Here is an 11,232-nt window from a genome sequence, read left to right on the forward strand (position 1 = left end):
GCCCCGCGTCGGGGGCTGCTCCGCGGCCTGCCCCGGCGGACCGCGCTCAGGCGGCCCCGGGCCGCGGCCTGGCGCCTGCCGGGGCGGGCGCAGCGGCTCACCCTGCCCGCCGGGCGCGGCCGGGAGCCGGGCCGCGGGGCGGGAGAGCCGGGCTCGCTCGGGCCGCTCTGGGGCAGCGGTTCCCTTCTCGCTCCTCGCTGACGGTGCCGCGCCGGGCTGCGGTGCTGCCGCGGGGGAGAGGCCGCCCCGGCAGCGCTTTGCTCCAGCGAGTTCTGCTCAGGGACTGTTAACGGCCCGGGAGAACGTTGGGGGCAAAAAGCGCTCCCTGTAGCGTCTGGGAGAGAAGGCGCGGGAGGAAACGGAGCCTCGCGTGGGGGGGGTATGGGGACGCTGGGGCAAGAAGGGTGGGACGGCAGCGACAGTAGGAAAGGTCCGTCGCACGGGGAAACCAACTGAACAGCTAGAACTTCCTGCTAAAAGCTCAAACGTCAGCCCTTGACTGCCACTGGAGCAGGAGTTCAAAGCTAGTACGAAAACCAAGCATACAGAGATGGAATTGTGGGCTCTTTTTCTCCCTGTTTTGCAGCATGAACGGGACAGACTTGCAAGCAGTTGAAGAAAAACTGGCATGGGAGAGAAAACGTCCCGTTTACAGGACGGCATACTCTGTGAATGGAACTTTATTTCATGAGCTCATGAAGAAACACAACAAACACACACGACAAACAGGGCTCAGTCCCCTTTGCCCGGACTAGTCTATTACGTGAATTCACTTATTCACCACTCAAGCCTTGAGGTTTCATAACTTACAACCCGCGACTCTTAATTCGTGCACTTACAAGCAAACAAAAAAGAATTCATTCCCTAGCCGACGGTGAGACTGCTCATCCTTCCTCCTCCGTCACGGTGCGGGCATCCCCCGTATCACTCTGGGAAGCACGAAAGCGTCAGCAGTCCAGCTGCTGTTGGATCCGCTTCAAAGGCTTTTTGGGTAAGCTGATGTTTTAAACCCTCCAGCTAGGAAGCTTGGTCTCTCCCATTTCCAAACGGCAGCAGATTCTGACAGAATGTCATACCAGTGATGTCCAACAGTTTGTTCAATTTCGGTTGTGATTCTGACAATCCAGTCAGTATCGTGTTTGATAACAATAGTCACTTGGTTTCGGTATGTAATAGCTGTTTCACAGCTGGTGATTGAGGATTCCAGTTCTTCAATTTGAGAGTATACAGTGTCCCGTATTGGTCCTAAGGGTACGGACCACGTTGTAGGCAAGAATTCCACCAGCGTTGATACGAGGTTTGCTTTATGGTTTCTATAAAGTTGTCCACAAGTTTTAGTGCTGTGACGTTTCAGAGAGGGACAAGGACCGGTTTCGTCTTCAGATAGGCATGATGATTGATCATCAGTCAACTAAAATTTCTATAAAGGATTCTAATGATGTTTCCCATAAAGATACGCAAATATATATATTCCCATAAATATATGTATGACCTGTTTGGCCAAAGAAACCATGATTGCGGCTGCCATAAGGAGCAAGTGGTGGGTTCTCGGCAGATTAATTCACTTGGTATTCTGTAGGAAGCCATAATCAAAGTAAAGGTAGTTATAGAATTTTGGTTTCCTAGGGGATCCTGATTGGTTTGAGTCATCTAACTTGGGTCCAAGCCTTCCTGGTTTACCTAAACAACCAGATCCAGCACATACCAACCCTTTTACAGGAAATAATTACATGATTAAGATTTATTTGTAGATTATACTGCCCTATTGACACAACTACCTGGGTAATACTGGATATGCGGAGAAAGGGCATTCAAGTATTTACCCGCAACCTGAGCTGAAAAGTGTATGCTAGGTGCATTAATACCATCCGCACAGGTTAGAAGCAGTATCTATTCTGCCTCTGTAGCTCTTAGCTACCGGTATATATGAGAAAAAGCGTTACAACCCTCTGATAGAGTGTGGCACTGAGTTCCACCTGCCTGTAAGAGCTTTTATCCCATGGTTAGGAGTTGTTGAACTACAAAGAGCTATTGCAAATGTGTCAATAGAATTAGAAAAAAGCCACTAATGAAACTGCGGATAGTATTATAATGCTAAAGGAAAAAATCAAATTATTATCACAAATGGTTAATACAGAATCGATTAGCCATAGACTACCTATTAGCAGCACAGGACGGAGTATGTGCATTATTGAATAACGGCTGCTGGGTTTATGTAAATCCAGACCAGAAAAATGAAACTGATAAAAACAAGATAAAGACACATTTAAAAGTATTACATGAATTAAGACAGGCATCTCCCCTAAATCTATTTGGGTGGTTAACCTCTTGGCCCCCAGACTTGGGTATAGGACTATGAGCTAAAAGGTTTTTGGTTATTGTATTTGCTTTGTGATTATGTATGTGTCTTTGCAGTGTTGTATCTACCTTATGCGCTCAACTTAGTACTAAAATAATGGATAATATAATGTGACACTGACGGTTAGAAGACAAGGAGGGACTGTTAAGAAAATCCCCTTTCCTACCTATTATAACAATCAGTCTTTATAGTATGAAAGTGTTCATATGTATTAGTTGTCAGTATGCATTATGTTGTATTATATACATATTAATATGTATTACGTTGTTAATATATATTCACCTTACACACTGTAATGCAATGAGGTAGTGGAGTTTTACTGGAGACTTTGGTCATGCTTAAGTAAAACAAACTAAAGGGCAGCCCGGCCCTGGAAGGAAGGACTTTGCTTCTTGGAAGCTTAGAGCTGTCCGTGAAGGATAAAGGATACCCCTGGACAACCAAGGTAGCACCCCAACCCCTGTGAAACATCTTTGAAACCCTCCAAGCATCATCTGGCATCATAGATCAGTAACTCCAGAAAGACTGACTCCATGGATGTCTGGATCAATAGACAAGCAGCAAGAATGCTGCAAAACTGGAGTTGCTTTGCCAAGTTTTACGATGATTACTAATCGGTAGCGCGGGTGTTAGTGATTAGTCAAGTTGTCTTGTACCTGAACATTTGAAGGGTGTAAGAACCCTGTATAAAACCACCTTCAGGGTCCCCCAGTTTGGCTGGGACACAGGAATAAATATTTACCCTTGTAATTCTATACTTTGTGTCCTCGCCTCTCTCCTCAGTCAGCATGGGCCAGTTGTGAATTTTCATGACAGTAGGCACTGCTCAGCAATAACTAAAACATAGGTGTGTTATCAATACTGTTGTCATTACCAATCCAAAACATAGCACCATACAAGCTACCATGAAGAAAATTAATTCTATGCCAGCCAAAACCAGCACACACAGGCACCGTTATAATTAAAGGCACGTACACACGTTCAATTGCAGATACAGGCATAAAATATATATAATTACAGATACAATTAGAGTCACAGACACCATAACACGCACAATTATAGATGCAAGAAAAGTCACACAAATGATTACACATACAATTGCAGATACAATTACAGATAAAGATACAATTACACGTACAATTGCAGATACAAGCATACATTCCATTACACCTACAACTACAGCTACTGCTCGTGATACCGTTACCAACAGAGGTGCCATTAAACAGGTGCTGATCCAAATGCAATTGAAGATACACATACAGGTACCAGTACAGACGCAGATACAGGTACAATTAGACATGCAGGTACCCATGTAGATACCACTACAGATACTGATACCAACATAGGCAGGGACACTGATACTGGAACCATTAGAGATGCTATTGCAGATGCAGATGCCGTTGTAGATGCCACAGCAGACGCAGATACCACCGCAGATACCCCTGCAGAAACACATACAATTTCAGATGCAATTGCAGATGGAGGTGCCATTGGAGATCCAGGTGCCACTCCAGATCATAGAATCATAAAATCATAGAATGGTTTGGGTTGGAAGGGACCTTTAAAGGTCACCTAGTCCAACCCCCACCCTGCAATGAGCAGGGACATCTTCAACTAGATCAGGTTGCTCAGAGCCCCATCCAACCTGACCTTGAATGTTTCCAGGGATGGGGCATCTACCACTTCTCCGAGCAACCCGTTCCGGTGTTTCACCACCCTCATCATAAAAAGATTTCTTCCTTATACCTAGTCTAAATCTACCCTCTTTTAGTTTAAAACCATTACCCCTTGTCCTATCACTGCAGGCCCTACCAAAAAGTCTGTCCCCATCTTTCTTATGAGTCCCCTTTAAGTACTGAAAGGCCGCAATAAGGTCTCCCCGGAGCCTTCTCTTCTCGAGGCTGAACAACCCCAACTCTCTCAGCCTTTCCTCATAGGAGAGGTGTTCCATTCTTCTGACCATGTTTGTGGCCTTCCTCTGGACCTGCTCCAACAGGTCCATGTCTTTCCTGTACTGAGATACCCTGCATGTGCCATTGCAGATGTAGACAAAATTGGAGATGCAGATACCCTTGCAGGTAGAGACAGAATTGTTGATGCAGATACCATTTCAGAGGAAGGTTATCTTTGTAGACGCCGTTGCAGCTGCAGATAAAATTCAAGATGCAAATGCAGATGGAGATACCTTTGCAGATGCAGATAGCATGGCAGATGAAGACACCGGTGCAGCTATGCTTGCAGATGCACAGAAAATTGCAGATGCCCGTACAGGTGCAGATACCATTGCAGATGGAGATATCATTGCAGATACTGATACAGGTACACTTACAGAAACCATTACAAGTACATGTGCAGATACAGATACCATTACTGATATACAGTTACAGGTACAGTTATGGATACATACAGAATACGAGACATAGATGCTGGTACCGTCAGAAATACAGGTACTTGGTACCATCACAGACACCATCACAGATACTGATATAATTACAGACACAGATATCAATTAAGTATGCAGATACAACTGCAGTTACAGGAAAGAAGTATAAAGAATTGACGATACCATTACAGACTCCATTGCTGATGCTGTAGCAGATACACACACCATTGCGGATGTCGATGCCACAGCAGGTGCAGATACCATTGCAAAGACCATTCCGGATCACATTGAAGATGCAGATGAAATTTCAGGTGGAACTATAGATGGAGATGCCATTGAAGATGCTGGTGCCACTGCAGATGCGATTGCCAATGAAGATACCTTTGAAGATGCTGATGCCATTGCAGACACCATTGCAGAAGCAGATGCCACTGCAGATGCCACTGCAGATACAGAGGGCCTTGCAGGTGCAGATACCCGTGCAAATGCAGAAGTAGTTGCTAATGACATTGCGCATGCAGACAGCATTGCAGACGTAGGTATCATGCAAATGCCATTGCAGTTGTAGGACATGCTCAATACCGTTGAAGGTGCCCTTGAAGATACCGCAGCAAATGCCATTGAAGATACCACGCCAGATGCAGATACCGCTGCAGATGCCACTGCAGATGGAGATACCATTGCAGATACTATTGTAGATGCGGAGGCCATTCCAGATGGAGGTACTGCTGCAGATGCAGATACCATTGGAGGTGGTGTTGCAGATGCAGAGACAGTAGAAGAAGAACATTCGATTGGAGATAGATACCACTAAAGATACCTTTGCAGATGCCATTCCAGCTGCAGATGCCATTCCAGATGCCATTCAAGATGCAAATACTATTCCAGATGGCATTACAGAATGAGTTCACATTGCGGAAACCATTGCAGATACATTATCAATGCAGATACAGTTGCAGGTACCATTAGAGACACAGATACTGGCACCATCAGAAATACAGGTACTGGTACCATCAGAGAGACCGCTATAATTACAGACATGGACTCACATGGAATTGCAGATACAATTGCAGATGCAGGCACAAAATAAATACAACTCCAGATACAGACACAATTGCACATACAATTCATGATACAAGTACAGTCACAGATAGAAGGACGCATTCAATTGCACAAACGGCAGCAGATACAGCAAGTGATACCATTACTGACTGAGGTACCATGACAGACAGAGGAACCATACACATAAAGGCATTGATACAAACACAGCTACCATTACACAGAGGTGTGCTGTTACAGGTAGAGGTACAGATAAATTTACAGATAACTACACAGCCAGTCACAGATAGGGATATGGATGAGGATACAGAGGTGAATACCATCACAGATACCTTTGCAGATGCACAATCCATTTCTCATAGCACTGCAGATGCAGAAACCAATGCTAGTAGCATTGCAGATGCAGATGCCGCTGCAGATTGAGATACCATTACAGATGCCAAAACAACCGCAGATACCTTTGAAGAAGCCAATTCAAGTGCAGGTGCAGATACCGGTGCAGATGCCATTGCAGATGCCATTCCAGGTGCAAGTACCAACAGAGATAGCGTTGCAGGTGAACATACTATTGCAGATGGAGATACCATTGGAGGTGCAGATACCATTGCTGATACCACTACAGATGCCACTGCAGATGCAGGCACCCTTGCAGACGCAGACACCGTTGCAGATGTCATTGCAGATGCAGATATCATGGCAGATACCACTGCGGATGAAGATACCATTGCGGATACCACTTTACACTCAAAGACCGTTGCATGCACCACTGCAGATAGCATTACTGGCACCATTTCAGATGCAGACACCGTCGCAGATGGAGGTACCGTTACCGATGCAGATGCCGTGGCAGATAGCATTACAGATGCAGGGACCATAGCAGATGCAGAGGATATTGCAGATGCTATTGCATTTCACGTACCTGTGCAGATACTTTTGAAGATGCGTCTACTGTTGCAGATGCCATTCCAGGTGGAAATGCAATTGCAGGCAACATTGCAGGTGAACATATGATTGCAGATGGAGGTGCCGTTGGAGAGCCCCGTCCAACCTGACCTTGAATGTTTCCAGGGATGGGGCATCCACCACCTCTCTGGGCAACCTGTTCCAGTGTTTCACCACCCTCAGCGTAAAAAATGTCTTCCTTATCTCTAGTCTAAATCTACCCCCCTTTAGTTTAAAGCCATTCCCCCTTGTCCTGTCGCAACAGGCCCTGCTAAAAAGTTTGCCCCCATCTTTTTTATAAGCCCCCTTTAAGCACTGACAGGCTGCAATAAGGTCTCCCCGGAGCCTTCTCTTCTCGAGGCTGAACAACCCCAACTCTCTCAGCCTTTCTTCATAGGAGAGGTGTTCCGTCCCCCTGATCATTTTCGTGGCCCTCTTCTGGACCCGCTCCAACAGGTCTTATGCTGAGGGCTCCAGAGCTGGACACAGTACTCCAGGTGGGGTCTCACCAGAGCACAGCAGAGGGGCAGAACCACCTCCCTAGACCTCCTGGCCATGCTGCTTTTGATGCAGCCCAGGATACGATTGGCCTTCTGGGCTGCGAGCGCACATTGCTGGCTCATGTCCAGCTTTTCATCCACCAGTACCCGCAAGTCCTTCTCGGCAGGGCTGCTCTCAATCCCTTCATCCCCCAGCCTGTATTGATACCGGGGGTTGCCCCGACCCAGGTGCAGGACCTTGCACTTGGCCTTGTTAAACCTCATGGGGTTCACACGGGCCCACTTCTTGAGCTTGTCCAGGTCCCGCTGGATGGCATCCCGCCCCTCAGGCGTGTCGACCGCACCACTCAGCTTGGTGTCATCTGCAAACTTGCTGAGGGTACACTCGATCCCACTGTCTATGTCCCTGACGAAGCTATTAAATAGTACTGGTCCCAGGATGGACCCCTGTGGGACACCACTCGTCACCAATCTCCATCTGGACATTGAGCCGTTGACCACTACCCTCTGGACGCGACCATCTAACCAATTCCTCACCCACCGGCCAGTCCACCCATCAAATCCATACCTCTCCAGTTTAGAGAGAAGGATGTTGTGGGGGACCGTGTCAAAGGCCTTACAGAGGTCCAGATGGACGACATCTGTAGCCCTTCCCGTGTCCACTGATGTGGTCGCTCCATCATAGAAGGCCACTAGGTTAGTCAGGCAGGCCTTGCCCTTGGTGAAGCCATGCTGGCTGTCTCAAATCACCTCCCTGTCCTCCATGTGCCTTAGCATAGCTTCCAGGAGGATCTGTTCCATGATCTTCCCAGGCACAGACGTGAGACTGACAGGCCTGTAGTTCCCCGGGTCTTCCTTTTTTCCCTTTTTAAAAGTGGGGGTTACTTTTCCAGTCAGTTGGAACTTCACCGGACTGCCATGACTTCTCAACTGTGATGGACAGTGGCTTAGCAACTTCATCCGCCGGTTCCTTCAGGACCCGTGGATGGATCTCATCGGGTCCCATGGACTTGTGCACCTTCAGGTGCCTTAGATGGTCTCGAACCTGATGTTCTCCCACAGTTGGCGGCTCTTCATTCTCCCAGTCCCCGCCTTTGTCTTCTGCTTTGTCTCTCTTGGCTTGGGCGGTGAGGCTCAAGCACTTGCCGGTAAAGACCGAGGCAAAAAAGTCATTGAGCACCTCTACCTTCTCCATGTCCCGGGTAACCAGGTCTCCCATTTCATTCCGGAGAGGGTCCACATTTTCCCTTGTCTTCCTTTTATCCCCGACGTACCTATAGAATCTTTTCTTGTTGCCCTTGATGTCCCTGGCCAGATTTAATTCCATCAGGGCTTTAGCTTTCCTAACCTGATCCCTGGCTGCTCAGACAATTTCTCTGTATTCCTCCCAGGCTACCTGTCCTTGCTTCCACCCTCTGTAGGCTTCCTTTTTGTGTTTGAGTTTGTCCAGGAGCTCCTTGTTCATCCACGCAGGCCTCCTGGCATTTTTGCCTGACTTCCTCTTTGTTGGGATGCATCGCTCCTGAGCTTGAAGGAGGTGATCCTTGAACATTACCCAGCTTTCTTGGGCCCCTCTTCCCTCCAAGGCTTTGTCCCATGGCACTCTACCAAGCAGACCCCTGAAGAGGCCAAAGTCTGCTCTCCTGAAGTCCAGGGTAGTGAGCTTGCTGTGCACCCTCCTCGGTGCCCTCAGTATCTTGAACTCCACCATTTCATGGTCACTGCAGCCCAGGCTGCCCTTGAGCTTCCCCACCAGCCCCTCCTTGTTGGTGAGAACAAGGTCCAGCATAGCACCTCTCCTCGTTGGCTCCTCTACCACTTGGAGAAGGAAGTTATCATCGACGCATTCCAGGAGCCTCCCGGATTGCTTATGCCCTGCCGTGTTGTCCCTCCAACAGATATCGGGGTGGTTGAAGTCCCCCATGCGGAGCAGGGCTTGTGAGCGTGAGGCTGCTCCTATCTGTCTATAGAGGGCCTCATCCGCTCGGTCTGCCTGGTCAGGTGGCCTGTAGCAGGCCCCCGCTGTAACGTCACTTGTCCCTCCCTTCCCTTTAATTCTGACCCATAAATATACCCTTGGATGATGATACCCTTGAGATGCCACTGCAGATGTAGACCAAATTGGAGATGCAGACACCATTGCAGATACAATTGCAGACGCAGGCAGCAATGCTGCTGCAGATACAATTGCAGCAGAATTTCTCATTGCAGAGGCTATTGATGATGCAGATAATGTTGCTGATGCCATAGCGGATGCAGATACCATTGTGGATGCTAGACACCATTTCAGATGCAGATACCACTGCAAATGGCACTGCAGATTCAAATACCGTTGCAAAAACCATTGCATAGACCTTTGCAGATGCATATACCTTTCCTTATAATGTCACACATGCCATATGACACATAATGTCACCAAAGCCAATACCATTGCAGGTGCAGATGCCATTTCAGATGCAGATACCATTGTAGAACCCACTGTAGACGCCACTGCTGATGCAAAGTCAGATGCACGTAACAACAGGAGATGCAGAGGCCACTGCAGGTGCTCATAGCATTACAAACGCCTTGCCGATGCAGAGGTCACTGCAGATATCAATAATGTTACACATACCAATGCTGATACAATTATCGTTACAGATGTAATTACCAGTACTCTTACAGATCCTGATACAGTACAGATAGCGACAGCAATAGTGTTACGCACATTCCAAGACCAATAATGCTACAGATACCATTAGAGATACCGTTGCAGGTAGAGCTAGAATTACTCGTACGCATCCAGAAACCAAACACACGTACACATACAAAAAACATTGCGAGTACCTGTGCAGATACAGATACCATTACTGATACAGTGACAGGTACAATTACAGATACAGATACCGTTAGATACCATTAGAGACACAGACAGCGGTACCATCACAGCTACAGGTACAAGTACCGTCACCCATACCATCACAGAAACCCTTAGAATTACATTCTCCCACTGACTTGTAGATACAGTTGCAGGTACAGGCACAAAATCTGCAAAGTTCCAGATACAATGACAGATGAAGATACAATTAACCGTACTTTCACAGGTACGAGTACGATCGCAGACACCATTACACCTACAATTGCAGATACAGTTGCGAGTACAGATTTAATTACACATGCAGCTACAGATACAAGTAGAGTCCATTGGAGGTACCATTAGAGATCGAGGTACCATCACACATAAAGCTATTGATACAAATACAGTTGTGGCTGCAGGTACGGGTACCAGGACAGATGCAGATATAAATACTGGTACAGATGCAGGCACTCATATAGATAGGGTTACAGACACCAACACCAAAACAGACAGAGACACCAATACTGAGACCTGCAGCTGCATCTGAAATTGTATCTGCATCTGCCATTGTATCTTCAATGGTAGCTGCATCTCCTATGGCATCTGTAATGGCATCTGCACTTGTCCCTGCATCTGCAATGATTCCTGCAATGGTACCAGCCTCTGCATCTGCAGTGGCATCTGCAAGGTCATCTGCATCTGCAATGGTGTCTGACATGGCACCTGCAGCTCCAGTGGTGTCTGTAACGGTATCTACATCGGCAATGGTATCCTCATCTGTAATAGCATCTGCTATGCATCCTGGTAGGTGGCAGGAGGAGGAGACACCACGGGCCACAGGGGAGAGGAGAGACCTGGCAATGCCCCTCCAGCCTGCTGCTGGCCTAGCAGCAGCTCCAGCTGAAGGGACCTCACCAGCCCCCGCCCCAGCCATGACCTCACTGCTGGCCCCCAGCCTGCCCTCCAACCTACCTCTCCTCTCCCCCACCCCGGCCCCAGCTCTCTGCTCTCTACACTGTCACTGGCAGTGAGGGGCTCAGTGCCACACGTCTTAATGTGCACCTCCTGTCTTAATCCACAACGACTCTGTCAATGTTTGCTTTGTTCCGATGGGGTGGAATAAAAAAAAAAATAAAATAAAAAGAAGGCAAGA

This window comes from Aptenodytes patagonicus, chromosome 14 (assembly GCF_965638725.1).
Source record: "Aptenodytes patagonicus chromosome 14, bAptPat1.pri.cur, whole genome shotgun sequence".
Taxonomy (NCBI): domain Eukaryota; kingdom Metazoa; phylum Chordata; class Aves; order Sphenisciformes; family Spheniscidae; genus Aptenodytes; species Aptenodytes patagonicus.